We start from the raw sequence: 27,927 nt of genomic DNA, 5'->3' as shown, positions 1-27,927 counted from the left end.
CTTTTGGGAATGTAAAATGGTGCAGCTACTATGGAAAGCAGTATGAAGATTCCTCAACAAACTAAAAATGGAAATACCATACGACCCAGTAATTCCACTTCTAGGAATTACCCAAAGAAAACAAAATCTCCATTGAATTTTGTAGAATTCAAAAAGACATATGCACCGCTATGTTTATTGTTACATTATTTACAATAGCCCAGATATGGAAGCAACCAAAGTGTCTATTAATATATAAATTGATAAGAAGAGGTGGTACATATATACAATGGAATATTATTCATTCATAAAAAAGAAAGAAATCCTACCATTTGTGACAACATGGATGGACCTAGAGGGGATTATGCTATGTGAAATAAGCCAGGCAGAAAAAGACAAAGACCATATGATTTCACTTACATGTAGAATCTAAAAACAAAACAAAATGAACAAAACAGCAATAGACTCATAGATGCTGAGAAGTGATTGATGATTACCATGGGGGAGGGGCTGTAGTGGGTGGGTGAAATAGGTGAAGGGGATAAAATGTCAATCACAATATGTTAGTCATGAGGATGAAAGTACAGCATAGATTATATAGTCAATAGGTGTATAACATTTTTCAATGTTGACAGTAACTACACTAGTTGGGGCGAGCATTTATAATATAGGTAACTGTTGAATCACTATATTGTACACTTGAAACCAATATAATATTGTGCATCAATTATACTTCAATAAAAAAATCTTTTAATTAACAGTTAGAAAAAAAAAGACTGGACTGCTGAGATCCTCCAGCCAAGAGACCACATTCAGCATAATCTAGAATCTCTAGTATAATGAAGCAGCTTTTCTAATGTGCCAAAGACACAATTCCTTTCTAGGTTTCTAATTCTTTCAGTTCCAGAAATGTGCTGGCATCCATTGGTTAAATCTCATCCCACTAGAGATGAGCATGACTAGGGATGATTGTCAGAACACGGGGTGTACTTCAGGCCCCAACTCCACAAGCACATGCCCCTCACTGTCCAAGAGTCCACGCGCCCCATCAGTCTTCTGTGGAGCTTCACATCTGTGGCACACACAATTTCTGGCGACTCTTCTGGTAAAAGTGGGGCCCTGTCACAAGATCAGGTCACTTTGCCTGCCTGATAGCACTATACTGAAAGGGGCCTTTCTTTTAGGAGTAAGAAAATATAAGTGTTTAGCAACACCTTTTTGTTCAAGAGGACTCTATTTTGCCCACTCTTTTTCTTATCTCCAGTCTTCCAAGGATGGATTTGCCAGACAGGTTTTTGAGGCTTTGAATTTGGAGAAAGACTGAAAACGAGAAACACTCAGGCTAGTGGTGGTAGAGAGAAAGGCCTCAGAGAGAATCCCTGATTTTTATCTGGGCATGTGGCCTTCCAGAATCTCGGGTTTCCTTCACAGGTGTGGCTGTTTGGTGTGGCCAAACGCCTAAGTTTTGGCCAATGGGATATAGGTCAAAATGATGCGTGCAACTTCCGGGTTATGCCTTCGAGATGTGTGTATCCTCCTTTCCCTCCCTCTGTAAGCGGGAATGCAGGCGTGTCAATGAGCCGTTGTGGTCACAAATATGAGGATGACAATCAGAAGATAATAGAGCCACAAGGGGGAAAAAGCCCAGGCCTGCAACCGCTTTGCGGAGGAAGCCGCCGTACTGCCACGTGAGAGAGAAATCATCTTCTGACTTGTTAAAGCCATTAGAAAGCTTTCCTTACCTGACTGAGTGAGTTTCCTCCCAGTGTCATTATATGTGTCAGCTCCTGGAGTACCTTCCCTGCTCCGGGCCCTCCCAGCACCCGCTACCTCACTGTGATTAACTAGGCCAGCTTTAGGATACTGTACGGTACGATTTGTTCTGTACCTGCCCTCTTTATTCTCTCTCCCTCCTGTGGTTCTCAAATATATTCTCTGCCAAAAGCATTCCATTATGTTTTTTCCCTTATTCTGTTCTCTGCTCTAAGCTTTCAGTCAATCAGTCACTCCTCTAAGGATCTATTATTAAGCTCACCATCTTTGTGCTGTTGGCGTTCATTAAAGCTGCAATTCTGTCATTCTGCTGCTCACTCCTGACTGACTTGTTGCACAGTCTAATGGGGCAATTTATTGCCTTCAGAAAACTTTACCTCCACTTACATTAGAAAAGGACAGTCTCTCTCACATAAAACCACTGGGAAGATTACTTTCCCAAGAAAAACAAATTCTTACTGACCTATCTTGTTACAGAGCTGCTCTTGATGGAGATCCAAGAACACATCTCAACTAGATCCAAAGACTGAAATCAGTCTCATCACAACCTGCAGGAAAGCTTGCAGCTGTGTGTGGGTGGAGGATCATTCACTCAAGCCAGGAAAATTGTTTCTTGAAACAGAAAAATTGGTAGTCCAGGCAAGCCTCTGGCACCAGAAAGATGCTTCAGGAATTGCAGCGGTCTCATAACGTAGGGCAGGGCATTAGGAGAACCAGGAGCAAGCTATATTTGGAGAAACAGGCTAGTAGTCAGATTTAGGCAGGTCTGTCAGTACATAACAGAATGGCAGGCATCAGGCAGAAGTCTAAGGCAGGACTTTGGGCCTAGAGTAGAGATTCTCAACTGGGGGTAATTTTTGTCTCTCCAGGGAACATGCCAATGGGCAATGCCTGAAAACATTTTTATTTGTGTCAACTGGGGAATGCTAATGGCATCTACTGAGTAGAGGCCAGGAATGCTGTTAAACACGCTATAATACATACAGCAGCCCCTACACACAGACACACACAATAAAACAGTTGTCCAGCACAACATGTCAGTGGCGTCAATGCTGAGCAACCTTTCCCTAGAGGGACTAACATTGACAGGGCAGGACCCCTATCTCAGGGATCAGGGATCCTGAGCAGTTGGCCAAGGCACCAGATCAAGAACAGGCACTGGCCCTCATTACCAAAACTGGGTTGCAGGTCAGAGAAGCAGGACTGAATCCCACTGATTAGAATTGAGGCACAGTGTCATAGCCAGACTGGGAGCAAAGCAAACCAATCCCAGTCCCCAGAGCACCCCACTAGAACAATTTAAAGCAGTCGGGAGAACCAGGAGAATTGTTCTACAGCAGGATGCTTCACTGATTCCACAAAGCTTTTGGAGGCAAGGGAAGGTCCATGCATGCAGACAAGGGGATCTTGATCTTCCTCAAATTATATGCAAAATTATGTGTTTTTGCATTTTCCTGGGGTGAGGATCCAAAGTGAGTATCTAAGAGTGGGTATAAGACCCCAAAAGTTAGAAAAAAACCCACTGCTGATGGCCTACGGCATCAAGTTGAACCTAGGAGGGGAACACAAGGTCTTAAGTAAAGGATGAAGAAGGATGCAAAAATAAGGGTACCAGCTATCAGTGATTAAACAAACACTCACTATGGACAGGTACTGTTCCATTGCCGAACTTGGTTTAACACTTTAAATCTTCCCAACGTCTTATGAAGCAGATAACTTCTCCACCATTTTATAGATGAAGAAACCCAGGTCAGACTGTCTCTAAGGCAATGCTTTCTGACTTCCCACACATCACAGCACACATACACAAGCTATTATAGACAAAAGCTACTGTAATTCATAAGAGAGTTTAGTAAGTTTGCCTTAAATAAGATCAACAAACTACAATTGCAAATCTATATTTTAGCAACAAATATTTAGAAAACACAATTAAAAGAAAGATGCCAATTACAATGACAATAAATTATAAGGGATCTTAGAATAAATCCAATGAAACATGTGCAATATCTTTATGGATAAATTTTCAAAGAACTTCAGTGACATATATCAAAGGTTCAGTGGGGTAAAAGTACGAAGATGCTTATGACCAAAGAAGACTAAGCCAGGAGCTCCTGCAGCCCCATATTCACCTCACACCTCTCTGCCTTAGCCTCCTCAGGGATGAGGGTTAAAAAATCTCTGAAGCCCATCAAGAACACATTAGTTTGCGAACATGGCACACAAGATAGAAACTTCTGCTATTATCATTAAAGAAACTTAGCTTGCAGTTATAAGTCTTCCAACAAAGAAAATATTAGGTCTACCTCTTTCTAAAAGCAAACAACCCAAATATTCAAGAGAGAATTCCAATCATGTGAAATTTTGCAGAATAGAAAAAGAGGGAATAGTGCCCAATTTATTTGAGGCTAGTGCATCCTTGTAACTAAAACCAGGCAAGACCTGGGAAAAGAAACTCTAAGGCCATGTAAGATGAACAGGCAAGAAATAACTACAAATCTACACATTAGCAATAAATACATAGAAAACACAATTTAAAAAATTATACTAATTACAATGCAACAGAAAAATGTAAGCCACCTTGGAATAATCTAACAAAAGAGGTACAAGTCCTTTAGGGAAGAAAATCCTAAAACTTCAGTAAAGGACATTAAAGAAGATGTAAACAATATTTCCCTAAAATGACCTGTAGTTAATGATATTCTATTCATGGAACTTGATGAGCTGATCCTAAAATACAGGAGAACAAAGAACCAAGAATAGCCAAAACAATCCCGGTGAACAAGGAGAAGCAATGATCCTACAACCAAATATTAAGATTTGTTATTAAGTCATTAATACTTAGGAGCGTATTATCAGTTCAGAGATAGATCTATGGACCAAAACAAGAGTCCAGAATAAGACCCATGTATAGATGAATATACAGAAAACTTCTCTATGACATTGCACATTAGGAGGGGGCAGAGTATTCAAATGAGTATTAATCGATTACCCATAAAAGGGAAAAAGTTAAGTGAACCCCCACATCACACTACACACAAAAATAAATTATAGATGGATAAAGGACTTAAAGACAAAACTTTAAAACTTTAGAAGAATATGTAGAATATTATCATTCTAACTTTCAGGTAACAGGATTTCTTAATGCAAAACTGGAAGCATAAATTCAACTACATTAAAATAATAAAACTGCTCCTCCTCAAAAGATAACAAGAGAGTGAAAACAGAAGCCTCAAGTCTCAGGGTTAGTACCCAGATACGTGAACTTCTTTGAATCAGTAAGAAAAATATATTTTTAATCTAATACAAAAATGGAGAAATATGAATAGCCCTGCATAGGAAAACACATCTAGGTGGTAAAAAAAGATGAAAATATGCTCAACCTCATTAGTTACTAGAGAAATACAGTAAGTTCCTGTTTTATACCCACCAGATTAGCAAAAATTAAAAGTGAAACAATAGCAAGTGTTGGTGAGAATCTGTGGTAATGGTAACTATCGCAAACTATCAGATAGTAATACCCAACCACCAGTGATTTCTCTTCGGGGCTGCATGCAGACTTCTAAGATAGCCCTCAGATACCCACCTCCTAGTTTTCATGCCCATGTGTAATTCCCTCCCCTCAAGGATGAGCTGTGCCTAGTAACACTTGCTTGTAACTAATAGAATATACCAAAAATGCCACCTCTGAGAAATAACTTCTGCTTAACTCTTTTCTCTCTGTTTCTTCTTGCTTACTTGCAGGAAGCGAGTTGTTGAAGCAAGCTGTACCTATGCAAAGACCCATATGACAAGGAACTGGGGGCTCCAGCAAAAAACCTAAGAGGAACTGAGGGCTGCAGCCCAACAAGCTCGGGGGGAACCCACTCCTGCCAACAACCAATTGAGGGAGCCTGGAAGCAGACTCTTCCCCAGCTGGCTGCAGCACCTGCTGGCATTTTGAATAGCAGCCTCATTAGAGCCCAGAGCCAGAGGACCCAGCAGTCATGTCTGGATTCCTGATTCATAGAAACTGTGGGAAGATAACTGCATGTTGTCTGAAGCTTTTAAATCTGGGGGTAATTTTTATACACAAAATAACTAAAACACCTAAGTATAAATACTAGCCCAGAGCCTCCCAGCAGGTGAGCTGAGACATACTGGTATGGGGAGTATGGATTACAGGTGAGCCCAGGATATTGACCCTTCAACCATTAGGACTGTCAAGAGCAGGTAGATCAAAGCAGGGCTGGGATAAGTAGAGTTCAGTAATAAATTATCCCCTGCCAAGAGCAGCTTCATGTGTGCCATACAATGTTATTAGGGGTTTGTGTGTATGTGCCATGGTGTGACAAAGGTAGGAAAGCACTGGATTATAAAATAATTGGTTTCCTCTAGAGTATGTTTGGTAATTTATATCTTCTAGGACAATATTCCCAATGTTTCAACAGCTGGAAATTTGCTTAAAATGCACATTATCAGACTCCATCTTAGACCTACTAAGTCAGGTGCTGTAGGGGTGGGTCCCAGCAATCTGTCTTTTTAAATGTCTTCCCAGTGATTCTTTTTTTAATGTAAATTTTAATTGAAGTAAACATACACAAGGAAAAATAAATGAATCTTATACATTTCAATAGACTTTCACAAAGTGTACCTAGTCATGTAAAAAGAATCTAATTAAAGAAATAGAACATTACTAGGAAAAAAAAATTACTAGAACCTCAAAGTTCCTTCATCCCATTTCTAGACACTATACCTCTACCTAAATTTGAACAAATGTTGGTTTTACCTATTTTTGAAGTTTATAAAAATGGAATCATACTGTATGTTCTTTTCAATCTAGATTCTTTTTCTTCCTTATTATGTCTGTGACATTTATTTATTTATTTTTTAATTTTTTATTAAGGTATTTTTGATATACGCTCTTATGAAGGTTTCATATGAAAAAACAATGTGGTTACTACATTTACCCATATTATAAAGTCCCCACCTGTACCCCATAGCAGTCACTGTCCATCAGTGTAGTAAGATGCCACAGATTCAGTTTGCCTTCTCTATGCTACACTGTCTTCCCTGTGACCCCCTACACCATGCGCACTAAACATAATACCCCTCAATCCCCTTCTCCCACCCTCCCCAATTGTCTTCCCACACCCCTCCCCTTTGGTAACCACTAGTCCTTTCTTGGAGTCTGTGAGTCTGCTGCTATTTTGTTCCGTCAGTTTTGCTTCGTTGTTATAGATGAGGGAAATCATTTGGCACTTGTCTTTCTCCGCCTGGCTTATTTCACTGAGCATAATATCCTCCAGCTCCATCCATGTTGTTGCAAATGGTAGGATTTGTTTCTTTCTTATGGATGAATAGTATTCCACTGTGTATATGTACCACCTCTTCTTTATCCATTCATCTGTTGGTGGACACTTAGGTTGCTTCCATATCCTGGGTATTGTAAATAGTGCTGCGATAAACACAGGGGGTGCATACATCTTTTTGAATCTAACAAGTTGTACTCTTTGGGTAAATTCCAAGGAGTGGGATCCCTGGGTCAAATGGTATTTCTATTTTTAGTTATTTGAACCTCCATATTGCTTTCCATAATGGTTGAACTAGCTTACATTCTCACCAGCAGGGCAGGAGGGTTCTGCTTTCTCCGCATCCTCAGCACCATTTGTTGTTCTTAATCTGTTTGATGTTGGCCATCCTTAGTGGTGAGGTGATATCTCATTGTGGTTTTAATTTGCATTTCCCTGATGATTAGTGATGTGGAGCATCTTTTCATGTGTCTGTTGGCCATCTTAATTTCCTCTTTGGAGAATTGTCTCTTCATATCCTCTGCCCATTTTTTAATTGGGTTATTTGCTTTTTGGTTGTTGAGGCATTTGAGTTCTTTATACATTTTGGATGTTAATCCCTTATCGGATATGTCATTTACAAATATATTCTCCCATACTGTAGGATGCCTTTTTGTTCTCTTGATGGTGTCCTTTGCCATACAGAAACTTTTTAGTTTGATGTAGTCCCATGTGTTCATCTTTGCTTTTGTTTCCCTTGCTCGTGGAGATGTGTTCAGGAAGAAGTTACTCATGCTTATAGTCAGGAGATTTTTGTCTGTTGTCTTCTAAGAGTTTTATGGTTTCATGACTTACATTCAGGGCTTTGATCCATTTCGAGTTTACTTTTGTGTATGGGGTTAAACAATAATCCAGTTTTATTCTCTTACATGTACCTCTCCAGTTTTGCCAACACCAGTTGTTGAAGAGGCTTTCATTTTCTTATTGTATGTGCATGGTTCCTTTATTGTATATTAATTGACCATATATGGTTGGGTTTATATCAGGGCTCTCTAGTCTGTTCCATTGGTCTATGGGTCTGTTCTTGTGCCACTACCAAATTGTCTTGATTACTGTGGCTTTGTAGTAGAGCTTGAAGTTGGGGAGCATAATACCCCCAGCTTTATTCTTCCTTCCCAGGATTACTTTGGCTATTCATGGTCTTTTATGGTTCTATATGAATTTTAGAATGATTTGTTTCAGTTCGTTGAAGAATGCTGTTGGTATTTTGATAGGGATTGCATTGAATCTGTAGACAGCTTTAGGCAGGATGGTCATTTTGACAGTATTAATTCGTCCTATCTATGAGCAAGGGATATATTTCCATTTATTGGTATCTTCTTTAATTTCTCTCATGAGTGTCTTGTAGTTTTCAGACTAGGTCTTTCACTTGCTTAGTTAGGTTTATTCCCAGGTATTTTATTCTTTTTGATGCAACTGTGAATGGAATTGTTTTCCTGATTTCTTTTTCTGCTAGTTCATTGTTAGTATATAGGAATGCCTCAGATTTATGTGTATTAATTTTGTATCCTGCAACTTTGCTGAATTCAGATATTAGATCTAGAAGTTTTGGAGTGAATTCTTTAGGGTTTTTTATGTACAATATCATGTCATCTGCAAACAGGGACAGTTTAACCTTTTCCTTGCCAATCTGAATGCCTTTTATTTCTTGGGTTGTCTGATTGCCATGCTCCAGTACGATGTTGAATAGAAGTGGGGAGAGGGGGCATCCTTGTCTTGCTCCCAATCTTAAAGGAAAAGCTTTCAGCTTCTCACTGTTAATTACAATGATGGCTGTGGGTTTGTCATATATGGCCTTTATTATGTTGAGGTACTTGCCCTCTGTACCCATTTTGTTGAGAGTTTTAATCATCAATGGATGTTGAATTTTGTCAAATGCTTTTTCAGCATCTTTGGAGATGATCATGTGGTTTTTGTCCTTCTTTTTGTTGATGTGGTGGATGATGTTGATGGATTTTCGAATGTTGTACCATCCTTGCATCCCTGGAATAAATCTTACTTGATCATGATTGATGACCTTTTTGATGTATTTCTGAATTTGGTTTGCTAATATTTTGTTGAGTATTTTTGCATATATGTTCATCAGGCATATTGGTCTGTAATTTTCTTTTTTGTTGTTGTTTTGGTATTAGAGTGATGCTGGCCTCACTTCTTCTATTTTTTAGAAAACTTTAAGGAGGATAGATATTAGGTCTTCACTAAATGTTTGATAAAATGCAGTGGTGAAGCCTTCTGGTCTGGGGGTTTTGTTCTTAGGTAGTTTTTTGATTGCCAATTCAATTTCATTGCTGGTAATTGGTCTGTTCAGATTTTCTGTTTCTTTCTGGGTCAGCCTTGGAAGGTAATATTTTTCTAAAAAGCTGTCCATTTCTTCTAGGTTATTCAGTTTGTTAGCATATAATTTTTCATAGTATTCTCTAATAATTCTTTGTAGTTCTGTGGTGTCCGTAGAGATTTTTCCTTTCTCATTTCTGAGTCTGTTTATTTGTGTAGACTCTCTTTTTTTCTTGACAAATCTGGCTAGGGGTTTATCTATTTTGTTTATTTTCTTGAAGAACCAGCTCTTGCTTTCATTGATTCTTTCTATTGTTTTATTCTTCTTGATTTTATTTATTTCTGCTCTAATCTTTATTTTGTCCCTCCTTCTACTGACTTTGGGCCTCATTTGTTCTTCTTTTTCTAGTTTCATTAATTGTGAGTTTAGACTTTGCATTTGGGATTGTTCTTCTTTCCTGAGGTAGGCCTGTATTGCAATATACTTTCCTCTTAGCATGGCCTTCATTGCATCCCACAGATTTTTGAGGTGATTGATTATTGTCATTTGTCCACATATATTGCTTGATCTCTGTTTTTATTTGGTAATTGATCCATTGATTATTTAGGAGCATGTTGTGAAGCCTCCATGTGTTTGTGTGATTTTTCATTTTCTTTGCATAATTTATTTCTAGTTTCATAACCTTTGTGGTCTGAGAAACTGGTTGGTACAATTTCAATCTTTTTGAATTTACCAAGGCTCGTTTTGTGGCCTAGTATATGATCTATTCTGGAAAATGTTCCATGTGCACTTGAGAAGAATGTGTATGCTGATGCTTTTGGGTGTAGAGTTCTGTATATGTCTGTTAAGTCTATCTCTTCTAATGTGTTGCCCAGTGCCTCTGCCTTCTTACTTATTTTCTGTCTGGTTGATCTGTCCTTCAGAGTGAGTGGAGTGTTGAAGTCTCCTAGAGTGAATGCATTGCATTCTCTTTCTCCTTTTAATTCTGTTAGTATTTGTTTCACATATGTAGGTGCTCCTGTGTTGGGTGCAAAGATATTTATAACAGTTATATCTTCTCGTTGGATTGACCCTTTTATCATTATCTAATGTCCTTCTTTGTCTCTTGTGACTTTCTTTATTTTGAAGTGTATTTTATCTGATACAAATACTGCAACTCCTGCTTTTTTCTCCCTTTTAGTTGCATGAAATATCTTTTTCCATCCCTTCACTTTTAGTATGTGTATGTCTTTGGGTTTAAAGTGAGTCTCTTGTAGGCAGCATATAGATGGGTCTTGCTTTTTTATCCATTCAGTGACTATATGTCTTTTGATTGGTGCATTCAGACCGTTTAAATTTAAAGTGATTATTGATAGGTATGTACTTATTGCCATTGCAGGCTTTATATTCTTGGTTACCAAAGGTTCAAGGTTACGTTCCTTACTATCTAAGAGTATAACTTAACTCACTTAGTATGCTGCTACAAACACAATCTAAAGGTTCTTTTTTTCTCCTCCTTTTTCTTCCTCCTCCATTCTTTATATATTAGGTATTATATTCTGTACTCTTCATCTATCCCTTGATTGACTTTGGGCATAGTTTATTTAATTTTGCATTTGCTTAGTAATTAACTGTTCTACTTTCTTTACTGTGGTTTTGTTACCTCTGGTGACAGCTATTAAACCTTAGGAACACTTCCATGTAGAGCAGTCCCTCCAGAATACACAGTAGAGATGGTTTGTGGGAGGCAAATTCTCTTAGCTTTTGCTTATCTGGAAATTGTTTAATCCCTCCTTCAAATGTAAATGATAATCTTGCCAGAGAAAGCATTCTTGGTTTGAGGCCCTTCTGTTTCATTGTATTAAATACATCATGCCACTCCCTTCTGGCCTGTAAAGTTTCTGCTGAGAAGTCTGATGTTAGCCTGATGGGTTTTCCTTTGTATGTGATCTTATTTCTATCTCTGGCTGCTTCTAATAGTCTGTCCTTATCCTTGATCTTTGCCATTTTAATTACTATATGTCTTGGTGTTGTCTTCCTTGGCTCCCTTGTATTGGGAGATCTGTGCACCTCCATGGTCTGAGAGACTATCTCCTTCCCCAGATTGGGGACATTTTCAGCAATTACCTATTCAAAGACACTTTCTATCCATTTTTCTCTCTCTCCTTCTTCTGGTACCCCTAATGTGAATATTGTTCCATTTGGATTGGTCACACAGTTCTCTCAATATTCTTTCATTCTTAGAGATCCTTTTTTCTCTCTGTGGCTCAGCTTCTTTGTATTCCTCTTCTCTAATTTCTATGTTATTTATTGTCTCCTCCACCATATCTAATCTGCTTTTAAAACTTTCCATTGTATGTTTCATTTCTGATACTGTGTTCCGTAATGATTGGATCTCCTATCAGAATTCATTCTTGAGTTCTTGAACATTTTTCTCTACCTCCATGAACATGTTAATGATTTTTATTTTGAAATTCCTTTCAGGAAGATTTATGAGGTGGATTTCATTTGAATCTTTCTCAGGTGTTATATTCATAATTTCACTTTGAACCAGGCTCCTTTGGCTTTTCATATTTGTATATGGCACCCTCTAGTGCCCATAAGCTCTACTCTCTGGAGCTGCTTAGTCCCTGAAACAATGTTGGGGGTTTCAGGGGAGTAGTATTGGTGCTGGGTGGGGAGGAAAGACCTGTTTCCTGCTTCCGGCTGCTATGCCTGTCTCCACTGCCAGAATCATTGGGCCTAGCACACAGGTATAATCCTCTATGCTTTGCATTTATAGTTGGTGTAGACAGATCTTCCCTCTGGCTGGCCTAATGCCAGGGTAGTGTTTGCTGGTTTGTGAGTCAGGTGGGGCTGGCTGGGAGAAAGACGCAGCAGGCTGTGTATCACAGAGGGGGTCCTTGGAGCTGTGTAGCCAGCCAGGGAGCTGGAGCACCTGAAGATCGTGAAAGTTCCCAACCTGCTGGGCAGAGTGCGCTTGGACAATTTTGTCTACCTGTCCTTTCTCCTGAGCAGTAAGCTCTGTGAAATCCTTGCCCCTTTAGCAGCCCTCTTGCTGTTAGGAAGTCTCTCAGACTGCCCACCTTTCTTTTGTCCCAGAGCAACCAGATATGGATCCCTGCTTTCCACAAGCAGCTGGAATCTCAGTCTCTCCAGGTATTCTGCATGTCCTAGCTTTCCAACCCCCTAATCACAAGAGTACCATGCACCATGAAATGTAGGTTTGTGGTCCCAGAGCAGATCTCTGGAGTTAGGTATTCAGCAATCCCAGGCCTCCACTCCCTCCCCACTCCATTTCTTTTCCTCCTGCCAGTGAGCTGGGATGGGGGAGGGGCTCGGGTCCCACCAGGCCACAGCTTTAGTACGTTACCCTGTTCTGTGAAGTTCATTCTTTTCTCCAGGTGTATGCAGTTTGGCACAGTCCTCTTTCCTGTTGCTCTTTCAGGATTAGCTGTATTAATTATATTTTCACATTATATGCACTTTTAGGAGGAAGCCTCTGCCTCACGTCTCATGCTGCCATCTTTAATCATTTCTTCCCAGTGATTCTGATAAAATGCTAAAGTTTGAAAAACACTGTTTAGGAATTTGTGCATTTCACATGTTTTCAAATTTATTGGCAACAGTTTCCCTGTGGGGAATTTGGGGTTCCTATAGGCAGGATCCTCACTGAACTTAAACCACCTGATGATGTAACTGGCCTGTTGCTGGGCTGCCACTTCCACACCTTTAGGCAATAAGCTATTATTACGCTATATAGAGAGCTCAGCCCAGTGCTCTGGGTGGAGGCAGAGACACTAGAGTTCAACCTGCCAACAGGGGAACAAGCCGGGTAATAAGCCCCTTCACCCCAAATAACGTTTTGCTGTCAATTTCTTTGGTCACATTGAATCCATAGTGAACTTTCCCAGGGCTGAAACCCATCGGCAAGACATTCCCAAACAATTTTTTAGATCCTTTTAGCATCCAAACAGCGTCCTCTTTTCATTACTAATATTGCTTGTATTTTTCTTAGTTTTGGTCAAGATCTCCAAAGGTTTGTCACTATTATTAGTTTGCTCAAAATATGTACTTTACTCTTTCTTCATTTTCTATTTCATTAAGTGTTTCTTCTATTATTTCCATCCTCTGCCTTCTTTAAATTTATTCTGATATTCTGTTCCTGTTAACCAAATATTTGGGAGCACTTTTAACCTATATTTGGCTTAGGTTTATTCGTGGGGGGGGGGCAACACAAATGGCATAAATTCTGGTCCTAAACACATGTGATAATAAACGTGTGCTTAGATATTCCCCAGGTATTTTCCCCATTTTTAATTTTCCTTTAAGTCTAAAGATAATAGGCAAATTCTCCCCACTGCCTTTCTCTCTAGGGCACCCCTACCCTCACCAATGTACCCCAGGTCAACCCTCTTGAATGAACCTAGTATAACTTCTCTGGAATTCTGGCTTCAGAGGATGTTTTCCAGTCCATTCCCTCAGCTTTTATAGGGTTTGTGTTTTTGTCTATCCTCCTCAGCATATGGCTATCTAAGAGCCGGAAACCTCCATGAAAAACACCAGCATCAATAGGCTTACCTCAATGGGTTTATACTGTATTATCTACGGCAAGGATATCCTTCCTTTTCCCAATAGACCAGCCAAATTTTTAAAAAAATTGTTAAGATATGCTTGATTCAGAATTTTTAGTTCCATGCTGGGAGATCTTATCAAACATCTAGTCTTCTATATAACCAGAAAGGAAAGTTATATTTATAACTCAACATTTTCTTTGTCTTTTTCTAGCTTTTTAAGTTGGATGCTTACTTCATTTTTAAAGCTTTATTATTTTTTAAGCTACAAATTCCTCTGTGAATATTTTATAATACAATAATGATCAAGATAACAAAATTTTATTGAGTACTTACCATTCAATGCAATATTATTATTATACTTACTATTAATATCATAATATATTAATATTACTATTGCATAGGTGCAATGCAAAATATTCCTCATATATTATGTCATTAATCTTCACAAAGCCCAAGATGTGGACTATTATTATTTCTCATTTTATCAGTGAGAAAATTGAAGTGAAGAAAAATTAAGTAATTTCCCTAGGATCACAAAGATAGGTAGCATGTAGGAAAGCTAGGTTTCCAACCCAGGTTTGTCTGAATTCAAAATGAGTTCTTGCATCTAACTCAGTGTATTTTATAGGAAAAAAAAAAACAGGGAAGTGACATCATTTGGTTTTAGAGTGTTGGAGTAAAAAGCACCTCACAATTTAAACTAAGGGAGAGAAAAAGATACAGTTTATTAAGGGAATAATAACAATGCAAACCAAATTCAGAGAGCACAGTGCAAACTGAGAAGTTGCAGCAAGCAGTAACAGGTGTGCACAAACACCATCTGGGTTTCCAGGCACTTGATAGAAACCCCATTTTCTCTGCCTAATTCAAATTGTTATTAATTTGTGCTTTCCTGGCAGTATCTCAATTTACAAGAAAAAAAAACCAATTTTAATCCAAATGGCCATATTTTTAATGTACAGAACCATCACTGACAAGCATATTTTTAGCCCAGAATAAAAGTCGTCTGCTAATCCCAGACCTTGGCTCCAAGCCAACTGGCTTTTTGCTTTTATTATCTGCAACAGAATCGAAGATTCAGAGGGAATAAAAGAGCTGAACAGGAATATAACTCCCGACGATATTTTCTCTGCGCCTTGCGCACTTACCCTTTTTGTCTCTCCCCAGGGGAAAAGCAGTTATTCTCACTTATGCCAAATCCAGTTGTTCCCCACAGCGGCGGAGTAAATCTTGGCACCAAGCACGCAGCCCAATAAAAAGTCAAGGCAGTGGGAGGTGCTCACGCGAGAACGGCAGGCGGCTCCAAAGCCCCAAACTGTTCCATCCATTTTCTCCTAAAAATAAAGGGCTCTATTCACCAAAAACTTTTATATATTCCTGTAATTTTTCTTACAAAAAAACCAATATGATAAGCAGGCAAAGAATAACAACAACTGGTTCACAAACCACGCCATCCTTTCATTACCCAGAGTAAGCAAATAATCCGGAGAGAGAACAAGTGGGAGAGGCTCAGCGTTCGCTGTGTTCGCCAGACAAAAAACGTCCCCTGTCTAAAGGGACCTGACCTCAAATTAGACATCTAAATCGCTCAGTTTGAGGGAAAGAGTGTCCTTTCTGCACACCCATTTAACAGGAAATGAACCACCCAAAGCCTATGAGAGATGTGATGCTTTGTTTTAATATGATTTCTAAACACCATAGATTTCTTGTCATTTCTTCCCAGCCAGGGAGAATTGATCAGTTGGAATTTACCAAAATTCAAAAGTTACTTAACCTTATTCTTCTCTCCTCCCTTCCATTTTCTGTCAATCTTTAAAAATCATTCTGTTGTAGAGGTGAGGCTTAGAACCTCACCCCCCCTGTGTTGAGAGAAATCTTCTGCATCCGTGGATGTTTTGTTGCCCTTGTCTAGCTTGGATTAATACTTAGTCTATAGGCACAGACCTGATCATCTACATTTGCCCTCTTACAGCACTAAATTATGTTTTCTACCTTTATCTTGCATCTACCTACCACTTCAACATTTCATTAAAAAAAAATCATTCTGTTGTAAATCCTAAGTGATTGTATGTAATTTTAACACAATAACACTAGCTAAAAATTTTAGAGTTAAAATAATCACAATCTCACCCCACTGTAAAGTCAGCTAGTTTTCATTTTCCAGGCTTCCTTTCTGCTCTGAATTTGCATGCATTCAGTTTACATAGTGCAATCCTAGCATAGATTGATTTTTTTAAATCCCTAACATTTTATCATGTCCTGACCTCTTTCTGTTTCTGTCTTCCTTAGTATCTATCTTCCTCAAGGATTGGGAAAGAAGGAAAAATTCCAAACTAATGTTTTAATTATTTTACTAGGTATGATTGCTCTTGCCCATAAATAGAATATGCTTAGATAGATATTAAAGATACTAGTAAAAATGACATGGTTACCTTATCAGTGGATTTCATTTATTTTACAGGTAAAATGGAAAGAATTGGTCATGTAGAAAAATCTAGTAATGAAGCTATTTTGAAGATTGCTTGTACTGTGGGTTGGATCTTTTCCTGTGGCAGAATGACGTCCTGCAAGTCCCATACTCGAACTCAGGAAATCTGTACCATGAGTATCTTGGAGCCCAAATACCAGCATTTTAAAGGGGATTTCTGTGCTGTGTTGCACATGTTGTAAGAAATTTAATTAAGATAACAAGTATTGTAATATAGCAGATAGCATTTTGCAATCTTAAGTTTTTCTCCTCAAGCATTCTTGTAACCATTATATTCCTGTTTCCTTCTAGACAGTAGGTAACTTTCCATGCTTGCTGTCTTTAGGAAAAGAGAGTATGAAGGCAAGAACAAAAAAATCATTGTTCAGCTTTGAGTCCCAATTCAGAGCCTTAAAACTAAGAAGAGAAACAAAAGTAGTCTTGGAAGTAAATTTTCTAACGCAGGAGCCAGACAGGTTGAAAGAGAAGTCAGGTTTTCTCCAGAAGGGCTCAGTGCCTGTGAACCTGAGACAGCAACCTGCAGAGAGGAGAAGCATGGACACACAAGAGCAGGTTACCTGTCCCTCAAAAGTGAATTTTGAGCAGGGAAAGGATGGGAAAGATTATAAAAGAACTCATCCACGACTTGGGTTTCATTCAGCATGAGCTAGATCATGTGTGACAGAGTCCAGACTATTAAATGGAAGCTAACATTTGAGGGGCTCTGTGGACAGAGGGGCTGATCTAGTCCCCAGGACTGCAGCTAGGGGGAGTGCAAGCCTCACAGAGAAGTGCTGTATCCCACAAGTCTCTGAGCAGACAGTGATGGCTGGGGCTGGGAATGGGAGTGGGAGGGTTCAGGCAGATACTAGATGTTCTGTGACTAGATTAGGGCATCCTCTCACATTTGGCGAATTCCTGCATGGTTTGGGAACACCGTCAAGAATCTCAGACCCTCCAAGAGAAAGTGGAGTTAATTAACATCTTAGGCCACTGAATGAGAAAGACACAGTGCAGGGGCATCCTCAGAGCTGCTGGGCTTACAGCTCTCAGCCAGGGGTGCAGTAGCAAGAAAGGAGCCCAACCAGGGCCACATGTGCCTCTGGGGTAGGGAGGACGTCTCACAGGCCAGAGCTCCCTCCTGATGCCAGGACTCCACCTACATGCCCATTCCTCTCCACGTGGGAATTTGTGTTGCCCCAGACAGAAAGGAAGGAAAAGAGGGAAGGGAGAGTTCCATACTTAATGTGTATTCACCCAAAAGAGGCTGAGTTGAAACCAAAGACAACAGTTGAGATAGAAGAACATTCCTGCACATATGTGTCCTCAGACTCTAAAATTAATAGCAGCTATGGATGGATAAATATGCAAAGAGACCTTGGAAAATCCAAATAATTAGTCCTTAGAAAAAGCAGAACGGGTAGCTGGGTTGGGCCACAGCAGCTTCTCGCCAGTGGCTAGCCATCAGTGGGGTCCAGCTTCTTGCTCTTCATGTGTCTGCCCCCTCCTCTGCCCTGCCAGCGAGCCCACCTTCCCATGTGTGCAGATCAGCTTGCCTAGAGAAGGGATCGCCTTGGCCCAGCTTGCCTGTTCGCTCCAAAGACTTCCTCAGGTGAGTCCTGCTGCCTGTCACAAGCTCTCTGTGCACTCCCCCCAGACCCCATGCAGTTGAGTGAGGCAAACTTGGAGAGTAATATTGCCCGTATCTATATTAAATATGGAAGAAAAGTATCCATTACATGAGTCACTGGGATCTAGATATTCCTGTTTGTAAATATGAGCTTTAATGAGGTAGTTCATGCAAGGCCTAATGTACGGAAGCCCTCAGTGTTAGCTGTCATTACCAAAAAAATTAGCTTAGAACAAAACCTTTGCCTGCTTTTTATTCTAAGTCTGCTTGAAACCTTATTTTTTTCTCTTTCTTTCTCTCCTCTCTTTTTTCTTTAACTTTCCTCAGAAATTCTCTAATCATTCTCTGTAATTATTCCACACAAAAATCCTACCTCTCTAACAAGACCAGAAAATCCTTTAGGAGTCTTCGCTGTTTTCTTCTGGAGGCTCCCCCACCCTGGAGGAGCGGTGTCAGGGCATAGGAAGTGCTTACATGACGGAACATTTTCAGTTATTCATTTGCTTTGCCAGTTATTCATTTAATTGAACTGAAAATTTATTGAATTGAATTTGTCGAATTGGACTGAAATTTCCCATTAAAAAGACAGTAATTATTTGAAATACATAGGAATTTTACTAATGACACCTCTATAGCAGTGAGGCACTGTGTGTGTGTGTAGTCTCCCAGACATGCCAGCCTTTTCCAGGCCTGTCCAACTTTGCTTGTGCTGTCAACCTGGAAAACACAGTTTCATTCTTTCAAGATGTGTGCAAAGCCCATCTTCTTTATGAAACCTTTTTTAACATCACCCCAAGGTATAATGGACCAATCCCTTCTTCAGACCTCTCTAAACATTGTGCCTACCTTGTTATTATAGTAATTTATTTACTATGAAACATATGAACACCTCCTCCATGACAGTGTAAGCTCCCTGAAATCAAGAAGTATATTTTATTCATCTTTGTACTTTCAACATCTTCCATGGTTCTTTTGATGTCAAGATCATGTCATATCATTCATTGACTATCAGATTACTGCTGGACACCTACCTAAGTGGTTTTACAGCTAGTGTAATGGGAAAGCAAGTTTAAGTAACCAATACAGGGTCAGAAAGCAAGTCAGAGAACAAAGCAGCTCAAGGTGATGCCACCATTTTTATGCTCCAGACATTCTGACATGGGGAATCAAAAAGACACAACAGCAGAAAATACAAAATGGTTTCAGACCTGCTTTATGAATCTAAAAGATAAACTGTCATTTTTTAAACATTTGTCATGGGAAACTTCAGATATACACAAAAAAATAGAATAGTTTAATGGAATCTCCATCTTCAAGAGTTATCAGCATGTGGCATGGCAAGTCATACCATCTATGCCCTGATTCATTTTCTCTCTCTACTAGATTACTTTAAAGCTAAATCTAGACATCAAATTCCTTCTGTAAATATTTCATGATATAGCTCTAAAAGATAGTGAGTCTTTTATTAGAAATAATCATAATATCACTATCCTAAAAATATTTTCTTAGTGTCATCAAATATACAGTGTTCAAATTTCTTCCATAGCCTTGTTAATGTTTTTTCAGAGTTTTATTATCGGAATCCAAATGGGGTCCACACTTTACATTTGACTGATGTATTTCTTATCTCTTTTAGACTATAGGTTCTCTACCTTTTTTCCCCTTCTAATTTATTTGTTGAAAGACCTGGGTAATCTGTCCTATAGAGTTTCCCACAACCTGGATGGGGTGAATGAATCCTCATACTATGTAAATCATGTCCTCCAGTTTCCTGTACTTCCTGTAAACTAGTAGATAGATTTTCAGCCCTGAGAAGTAGAATTTTTTGTGATGATGGAAATAGTCTATATATCTGTCCATGTGGCTGCTGCACTAGTGTGATTGAAGGATTTAATTATTTTATTTTATTTTGATTAATTTAAATTTACTTATCACAAATGGCTAGTGTCTACCATACTGGACAGCACATAGAGGTTAATTCAAATTGAAATTGAAATAGACACATGTTGCTAATGGCTACTGTATTGGATTCAGGTTTTCTTATCAAGAAAACTTTATAATGGTAGCTTCCCCTAGGGGGTGAAAATGCCTGGTTGTCTGTAATGTTAGCGGCCCATTGATGATCATTATATATATTCATTAATTCACTCGGGGGTAGCAAAATGATCATATGCTATTTCTATCATTCCTCCCTCATTTATTAGCTTATATCTATCAAGAGAAATTTCTCATCAGCGATTTGATTGTTCTGAGGTATTACTCATCTTGATGCTTGAATCGCTCCATTTTTGGCCCATGGAAGCCTCTTCAGATTGGCCCCTGGATCCTTTGTCATAACACCAGTAGTCTTCCATAGCTTCCTTCCTTTCTGATATAACAAGATATTCCAAGATTGACATAATCACTTACTGTCCCAGGTAATCAGCCACTTCCTCAAGTGGCTCTGGTTCCTTTTGGAGGGAAGTTGTATTTGGAAACCACAGTCTGGGGGCTGGGGTGGATCACTGAGACTGGGTTCATCATTGGTCCTAGGCCTTTCCAGTAGACAGAACTAGGAAATATTTTAATAGAAAATATTTTGAATTCAAATTTAGGATTTCATGGTTTTTACTTAACTTTTCTGATTTGCATTTGTAACTCTTTTGTGTTGAAAATCTTGGACCTTAATGAATTAACATAATTATTTGTCTTCTTTATTCTATTACATACATAATAGTTTAGAATAACTATACCAATATTATTACTAACAATGTGGCTACTGGAAAAAATTTGAGTTTGTTCATTTTTGCAGTTCTTTTTGTCTCAGGGTACAACCCAGTCCAAATTGTTATGTTTTAAAATATCTTGAAATAATTCTTCTCCAGGTAGTTAAGCTACCGACTCAATCCGCAATTGGGTTTATTAATCTCATTATTTTCATAGTTATTTTATTTCATTTTAATCCTGTAAAATATTTACATGACTTCAAAATCTCTAAGAAAAGTATTTCAGAAACGTCTAGCTTCTATCACTGTCTCTCCTTTTGTCCCTTTCTACCTCTCCAGAAAAAATTTTTTAAATTAAATTTTAGTTTATCTTCCACTTAAACTGTTAAGTCTGGAACTTAAAAAAATTACCTTGAGCCACAAGCATCCCCATCTTATTTCAGCAGGCCTCTTCTGTCCTTCCTTCTTTCCATTTGATTTGCCCAAGGTGAGAAGGATGGCAGGGACACCACCAATGACAGCTTGTGTGAATGTGGTTCTGGTCAGCAGTCAGAAATACCAAGTTGTTTCATACTACTTTTTATGTTTGTTAGGGTCACAAAGTAAATCTGAAACCATTTTGTATTTTCTGCTGTTATATCCTTTGCTCTCTCAGAATCAAATTGACTGCAGCCATGAATCAGCAGCATCAAAATTCATATATCATCAGTGAGAATTTCAGGATCATGCAGTTCCTGAATCCTGGGAAAATAAATCATTTGGGGAAATAGTTAAGTCATTATTCTGCTAGGTCTGCACTTTATGCATTTTAGGTAACTATTATTATAATCAACACCAAGAATAGAGCTTCGTGTATGATAACCATGAAAATGAACCTGAAAGATCTGCAGCTACAGGGAGTGCAATTGACTGGGACCCCTAGTAACTGATGTGCTCTGAAATCTGTTGCAACATTTTTCAAAAATAGCATCTTTACTCAGATACTATATATAAACCATAAAACTCATCCTTGGAAAGCATACAGTTCAGTAGTTTTTTGTACAGACACAAAGTTGTGCAACCATCATCATTATCTACTTCCATAACATATTAATCACGCCAAAACAAGCACTGTACCCATCAGCAGCATCCTCATTTCCAGCTCCCTTCAGCTATGGAAACCACTGTCTTACTTTTTGTCTCCATGGATATGCCTAGTCTCAATATTGCATATAAATGGAATCATGCAACATGCAGTCTGGCTTCTTTTGCATCCCACAGTGTTTTCAAGGTTCATCCATTGAATGGCTGATCCTATGTTCAACTTTTTGAGGAACTGTTAGACTGTTTTCCAAAGCAGCTCCACTATTTTACATTCCTACCAGCAATGTGTGAAGGTTTTCTCCACATTATGCCCAACACTTGTTATTGTCCATCTTTGTAATCATTGTCCATCCCAGTGGGTGTGAAGTGTACCTCATTGTGGTTTTTATTTGCATTTTCCTAAGATTAGTGATGTTGAGCATCTTTTCCTGCTAATTGGCTACTTGTGTATCTTAATTGGAGAAATTTCTATCCAAATCATTTGCCTACTTTTGTGTTACTCATCTTTTTATTATTGGATTGTATTCTTTATATATTCAGATACAAATCCCTGATCGGATATTTGATTTGCAAATATTTTCTCCTGTCTTGTGGGTTGTCTTTCACTTTTTTGCCCATCATGGCAGTTGCAGAGACCATGATGTTCATAGCTGCTCCCAGCCAATGGCTGAATAGGATATGATACTAAGGCAGGCTCATTCCTAGGAGATGCAGGACTACTCAACTTTGGCTCAAGGTGAACCTGGCTCAAAAGTCATTATCTCCATAGCTGAGTTTACCTCAAGAACTCCTGGAAGACTTATCAACCCTTCTTGAGACTGTTCCGTGGTAGAGTATGCTTCCATCCAGTCTTCCTTCCATTTCTTCTTCTTTTTTTCTTTTAAACAGCTTTATTGAGATATAATTCAAATATCATACAATTCATCCATTTAGATATGTAACTCAGTGTATTTTAGTGTATTTATGGGATTGTGTGAGATTCACTGCAATCTGATATTAGAACATTTTTTTGTCCTCCCTAAAAGAAGCTCTGTACCCATTAGCTTTCACTCCCCACTTTGCAGCCCCAAGTGACCAATGATCTACTTTCTGTCTTGATATTTGCCTGTTCTTGATATTGAAAATTGGTTCTTTGGTAAGGGATAGGGGCAAAAAAAATCTTAGACATGTGACAATGATTTGTGGCCCTCCAAAGCTTAAACCTTACCTGACAAAATTTTATTCCTTAGTATTTAATTTTGTTGGGTTTTCTTGGGTATCACATTAGCAGCACTGATGGTGGGTTCAGAGAAGATGCACAATATGTATAGAAGGTCAGTACTATAAACTATGGCAAATATTATAAACTATATAATAGAGGTTATATAATAGAGAACTTTCTCTCGATTGCTTAATCTCACTCATATGGTGAGAGGTGGCCTGTGCATCCTGTTGGTTGTCATTGGCTGCATTCTCAGGGTTGTTTATGTTTGGTTCTCAGTGATTTGGTGATTTGAACTTTGAGAATTAAATAAAGCTAATTTATATCTTATTATTTAATTTTAAAAGTTATTCAACTTGTAAAATTAATTAAGTCATTAATTTAGTTAGGTGAAAAGACCAAATATTGACACTATCTGAATATCTAGCAGCTAGTTAAGCTAACAGTTTTTTTTTAAATTTTATTTTGGTATCATTAATCTACAATTACATGAAGGACATTATGTTTACTAGGGTCCCCCCTTCACCAAGTCCCCCCCACATCCCCATTCACAGTCACTGTCCATCAACATAGTAAGATGCTGTAAAATCACTACTTGTCTTCTCTGTGTTGCACAGCCCTCACCGAGCCCTCCCCACCTTATAAATGCTAATCGTAATGCCCCCTTTCTTTTTTTCCTGCCCTTATACCTCTGTTCCCACCCGTCCTCCCCAGTCCCTTTCCCTTTGGTAACTATTAGTCCATTCTTGGGTTCTGTGATTCTGCTGCTGTTTTGTTCCTTCAGTTTTCTTTTGTTCTTAACTCCACATATGAGTGAAATCATTTGGTACTTGTCTTTCTACGCCTGGCTTATTTCACAGAGCATAATACCCTCTAGCTCCATCCATGTTGCTGCAAATGATTGGATTTGCCCTTTTCTTATGGCTGAGTAGTATTCCATTGTGTATATGTACCACATCTTCTTTATCCATTCATCTACTGATGGACATTTAGGTTGCTTCCATATCTTGGCTATTGTAAATAGTGCAGCGATAAACATAGGGGTGCATCTGTCTTTTTCAAACTGGAGTGCTGCATTCTTGGGGTAAATTCCTAGAAGTGGAATTCCTGGGTCAAATGTTATTTCTATTTTGAGCATTTTGAGGAACCTCCATACTGCTTTCCACAATGGTTGAACTAATTTACATTCCCACCAGCAGTCCAGGAGGGTTCCTCTTTCTCCACAACCTCGCCAACATTTGTTGTTGTTTGTCTTTTGGATGGTAGCCGTCCTTACTGGTGTGAGGTGATATCTCATTGTGGTTTTAATTTGCATTTCTCTGATGACAAGCGATGTGCAGCATCTTTTCATGTGTCTGTTGGCCAACTGAATTTCTTCTTTAGAGAACTGTCTATTCAGCTCCTCTGCCCATTTTTTAATTGGATTATTTGCTTTTTGTTTGTTGAGGTGTGTGAGCTCTTTATATATTTTGGATGTCAACCCTTTATCGGATCTGTCATTTACGAATATATTCTCCCATACTGTAGGATACCTTTTTGTTCTATTGATGGTTTCCTTTGCTGTACAGAAGCTTTTCAGCTTGATATAGTCCCATTTGTTCATTTTTGCATTTTTTTCCCTTGCCCAGGGAGATATGTTCAAGAAGAGATCACTCATGTTTATGTCTAAGAGATTTTTGCCTATGTTTTTTTTTAAGACTTTTATGGTTTCATGACTTACATTCAAGTCTTTGATCCATTTTGAATTTACTTTTGTGTATGGGGTTAGACAGTGATCCAGTTTCATTCTCTTACATGTAGCTGTCCAGTTTTGCCACACCATCTGTTGAAGAGACTATCATTTCCCCATTGTATGTCCATGGCCCCTTTATCCAATATTAGTTGACCATATATGTTTGAGTTAATGTTTGGAGTCTCTATTCTGTTCCATTGGTCTGTGGCTCTGTTCTTGTGCCAGTACCAAATTGTCTTAATTACTGTGGCTTTGTAGTAGAGCTTGAAGTTGGGGAGTGAGATCCCTCCCCCTTTATTCTTCCTTCTCAGGATTGCTTTAGCTATTCAGGGTCTTTGGTGTTTCCATATGAATTTTTGAACTATTTGTTCCAGTTCATTGAAGAATGCTGTTGGTAGTTTGATAGGGATTGCATCGAATCTGTATATTGCTTTGGGCAGGATGGCCATTTTGACGATATTAATTCTTCCTAGCCAGGAGCATGGGATGAGTTTCCATTTGTTAGTGACCTCTTTAATTTCTCTTAAGAATGTCTTGTAGTTTTCAGGGTATAGGTCTTTCACTTCCTTGGTTAGGTTTATTCCTAGGTATTTTATTCTTTTTGATGCAATTGTGAATGGAGTTGTTTTCCTGATTTCTCTTCCTATTGGTTCATTGTTAGTATATAGGAAAGCCACAGATTTCTGTGTGTTAATTTTGTATCCTGCAACTTTGCTGTATTCTGATATCAGTTCTAGTAGTTTTGGAGTGGAGTATTTAGGGATTTTTATGTACAAATATCATATCATCTGCAAATAGTGACAGTTTAACTTCTTCTTTACCAATCTGGATTCCTTGTATTTCTCTGTTTTGTCTGATTGCCATGGCTAGGACCTCCAGTACTATGTTAAATAACAGTGGGGAGAGTGGGCATCCCTGTCTTCTTCCTGATCTCAGAGGAAAAGCTTTCAGCTTCTCACTGTTCAATATAATGTTGACTGTGGGTTTATCATATATGGCCTTTATTATGTTGAGGTACTTGCCCTCTATACCCATTTTGTTGAGAGTTTTTATCATGAATGGATGTTGAATTTTATCGAATGCGTTTTCAGCATCTATGGAGATGATCATGTGGTTTTTGTCTTTCTTTTTGTTGATGTGGTGGATGATGTTGATGGATTTTCGAATGTTGTACCATCCTTGCATCCCTGGGATGAATCCCACTTGGTCATGGTGTATGATCCTTTTGATGTATTTTTGAATTCGGTTTGCTAATATTTTGTTGAGTATTTTTGCATCTACGTTCATCAGGGATATTGGTCTGTAGTTTTCTTTTTTGGTGAGGTCTTTGCCTGGTTTTGGTATTAGGGTGATGTTAGCTTCATAGAATGAGTTTGGGAGTATTCCCTCCTCTTCTATTTTTTAGAAAACTTTAAGGAGAATGGATATTATGTCTTTTCTGTATGTCTGCTAAAATTCTGAGGTAAAAACCATCTGGCTCGGGGGTTTTGTTCTTTGGTAGTTTTTTGATTACCGCTTCAATTTCGTTGCTGGTAATTGGTCTGTTTAGATTTTCTGTTTCTTTCTGGGTCAGTCTTAGAAGGTTGTATTTTTCTAGGAAGTTGTCCATTTCTCCTAGGTTTCCCAGCTTGTTAGCATATAGGTTTTCATAGTACTCTCTAAGAATTCTTTGTATTTCTGTGGGGCCCGTCGTGATTTTTCCTTTCCTGTTTCTGATTTTGTTGATTTGTGTTGACCCTCTTTTCCTCTTAATAAGTCTGGCTAGAGGCTTCTCTATTTTGTTTATTTTCTCGAAGAACCAGCTCTTGGTTTCATTGATTTTTTCTATTGTTTTATTCTTCTCAATTTTATTTATTTCTTCTCTTATCTTTATTATGTCCCTCCTTCTGCTGACCTTAGGCCTCATTTGTTCTTCTTTTTCCAATTTCAATAATTGTGACATTAGACCATTCATTTGGGATTGTTCTTCCTTCTTTAAATATGCCTGCATTGCTATATACTTTCCTCTTAAGACTGCTTTTGTTGTATCCCACAGTAGTTGGGGCTTTGTGTTGTTGTTGTCATTTGTTTCCATATATTGCTGGATCTCCATTTTGATTTGGTCATTGATCCATTGATTATTTAGGAGCGTGTTGTTAAGCCTCCATGTGTTTGTGAGCCTTTTTGCTTTCTTTGTACAGTTTATTTCTAGTTTTATGCCTTTGTGGTCTGAAAAGTTGGTTGGTAGAATTTCAATATTTTGGAATTTACTGAGGCTCTTTTTGTGGCCTAGTATGTGGTCCATTCTGGAGAATATTCCATGGGCACTTGAGAAGAATGTGTATCCTGTTGCTTTTGAATGTAGAGTTCTGTAGATGTCTATTAGGTACATCTGTTCTAGTGTGTTGTTCAGTGCCTCTGTGTTCTTACTTATTTTCTTTCTGGTGGATCTGCCCTTTGGAGTGATTGGTGTGTTGAAGTCTCCCAGAATGAATGCATTGCATTCTATTTCCTCCCTTAATTCTGTTAGTATTTGTTTCACGTATGTTGGTGCTCCTGTATTGAGTGCATATATATTTATAATGGTTATATCCTCTTGTTGGACTGAGCCCTTTATCATTATATAATGTCCTTATTTATCTCTTGTTACTTTCTTTATTTTGAAGTCTATTTTGTCTGATACTAGTATTGCAACACCTGCTTTTTTCTCTCTGTTGTTTGCATGAAATATCTTTTTCCATCCCTTGACTTTAAGTCTGTGTATGTCTTTGGGTTTGAGGTGAGTCTCTTGTAAGCAGCATATGGATGGGTCTTGCTTTTTTATCCATTCTATTACTCTGTGTCTTTTGATTGGTGCATTCAGCCCATTTACATTTAGGGTCATTATTGAAAGGTATGTACTTATTGCCATTGCAGCCTTTAAGTTTGTGGTTACCAAAGGTTCAAGGTTGGCTTCTTTACTATCTTACTGTCTAACTTAACTCGCTTATTGAGCTATTATAAACACGGTGTGATGATTCTTTATTTCTCTCCCTTCTTGTTCCTCCTCCTCCCTTCTTCATATGTTGGGTGTTTTGTTCTGTGCTCTTTTTAGGAGTGCTCCCATCTAGAGCAGTCCCTGTAAGATGCCCTGTAGAGGTGGTTTGAGGGAGGCAAATTCTCTCAACTTTTGCTTGTCTGGGAATTGTTTAATCCCTCCTTCATATTTAAATGATAATCG

General features: G+C 38.5%; 1 long non-coding RNA gene across 1 annotated transcript in view; it reads right to left on the bottom strand.

Annotated features, from left to right (window-relative positions):
* Positions 1–273: 273 nt before the first annotated feature.
* The window catches only part of LOC130684112 (uncharacterized), a 138,169-nt gene continuing 110,515 nt past the window's right edge, over positions 274–27,927 (bottom strand). The window contains exons 2-3 of the long non-coding RNA XR_008998265.1: positions 15,059–15,244; positions 274–1,299 (exon numbers count right to left, since the gene is read on the bottom strand). This is a non-coding gene — a long non-coding RNA (uncharacterized LOC130684112). The remainder of the gene's footprint in view (positions 1,300–15,058; positions 15,245–27,927) is intronic.

Source organism: Manis pentadactyla, chromosome 6 (genome assembly GCF_030020395.1).
Source record: "Manis pentadactyla isolate mManPen7 chromosome 6, mManPen7.hap1, whole genome shotgun sequence".
NCBI classification, from domain to species: Eukaryota; Metazoa; Chordata; class Mammalia; order Pholidota; family Manidae; genus Manis; species Manis pentadactyla.
This window is presented reverse-complemented; position numbering and strand designations above follow the sequence as displayed.